The following is a 1,666-nucleotide window of genomic DNA, read 5'->3' as shown; positions in this document are numbered from 1 at the left end:
TTTAGAAGATTCAAAGATAGATCACACACAAGTTTCAACAAAGGCAAGTCTTTGGAAACAACCAAAAAGTATTTTTTTTTGTTATTATGCATGTGAATAAAGACTATTTAGTTGTTTCAGTTTGTTGCTTATTATTCTAAAAATGACAATAATTATTATTATTTATTTTTTTAAACTAGTTTTTGACAGACTCCTTAAATCTGTCACACTATAATCCACACTACAATCCAGAAGGGGGTGCGTGGTAATGCAACACTGTTTACTAACTAGAATTAGAACAGACAATCTATGCATAGAATACATTTTTTTTAACCTCTCAATCAGTGTTTTAAATGCAGAAAGGCATCATTAAAACAGATTGAGAAAAAAAATCTCACGAATCATTACGTTTACCTCAGGCAAGTACCTGAGTGACTCGTCATAGACATAAACAGAGAGAAGTAGCTCCGGCTACAATGTTCTTCTGCAAGACGCATGTAGTTCTGTTTATTAACTGCTAGAGCACCTAAAGTTACAGACTGCAGCTTAAAAAAGTACAATTTATTTAAAGAAAGAGACAATTTGTTCATAAAAAAAAAACTGTTTGATAAAAAATAAGAAAAAAATAAGTAATCTTGTGTTTTACTCCCCTCTGCTGAACCAAACCCGTACCAAACAGTATATATATATATATTTTTTTTTTTTTCACTAAAGCAGATTTGTGTGTGTCATCAATAACAATATGTTTAATACTTAAACAACCAGTTACACTAAGCAGTAAATATTACCTGATGCTTTATACAGGAGCCAACCACCAGTTACCCCACCAAGTTTGGGATATAATTCGGTAAGTTTATCACATAACTGTTAAAGAAAACAGGATTAGTTAATCTAGCTGCTATCACTGCTCTTTATGACCATTCACAAAGATAATAATATGAACAGGTTCTTTTTGACATTAAGTGTAATGGCACATTACGTCATGTACTTTACCTCCTGATGAGTCATGTTTTTGTCAAGAATGGCAGTTCTGCGTCCTAGTCCTGCCTGAGTATGGAGCAGTTGATCTGGGCCACTAGGGGACCGCTCACATTGAGTCGGCAGCAGGTGGAACATGACCTGAAATGGTTTTGGTTTAATGGGCACAGGACATGTTCCAGTGAAGCGTCGTTTTCCTCTGCGATTTGAGAATAATCCAGGAAAGGACCTGTTGTAAACATTGTAAAATGTAGGTCAGAACATTGTAGATGAACAGACCTACAATTCATAACCAGGAATGCAATTTTTGTTTCTACTGACCTGGTCATTTCTGTTTGAACAGAAGATGATGGCTCCTGAGGTTGGACTCTAACATGAGTTGATCTGACAAACCAAAAAATGGTTTAATAAAGTTTCATAATGTATGTGTTGACAGTGACATTCAATTGAAATTCTTGAAAAAAAGTATTGCTATAGCCTACCTATTTATACCCTGACTCATAGAAGGTCCATCAGCTCTTTCTTGAGTCAAAAGTGTCAAAAGGTGCCTTGCTGATCTCAGCACTTCATTGTCTCCCTTGTGAAACAAACATGGATTGAAGATAGCTTAACAATATATCACGTCATCACAGATATCAAATTATTAATGCAGATACAGAGCTGCGTATCTCAAAAGCATTGCGGAGCTAACTTAAGTTGATCGTAAAGA

At 35.1% G+C, this 1,666-nt stretch overlaps 1 long non-coding RNA gene across 1 annotated transcript; it reads right to left on the bottom strand.

Annotated features, from left to right (window-relative positions):
- Positions 1–702: 702 nt before the first annotated feature.
- On the bottom strand, positions 703–1,666 carry LOC309474007. Its single transcript, XR_014197172.1, has 3 exons — positions 1,440–1,666; positions 1,279–1,341; positions 703–1,186 (listed from the first exon to the last, which is right to left on the bottom strand). It is a non-coding gene; the product is annotated as an uncharacterized lncRNA (long non-coding RNA).

The sequence above is a fragment of the Leuciscus leuciscus genome (genome assembly GCF_965113295.1).
Source record: "Leuciscus leuciscus genome assembly, chromosome: 1".
NCBI classification, from domain to species: Eukaryota; Metazoa; Chordata; class Actinopteri; order Cypriniformes; family Leuciscidae; genus Leuciscus; species Leuciscus leuciscus.
The sequence above is the reverse complement of the archived record's forward strand: the minus strand, read 5'-3'. Positions and strand labels throughout refer to the sequence as shown.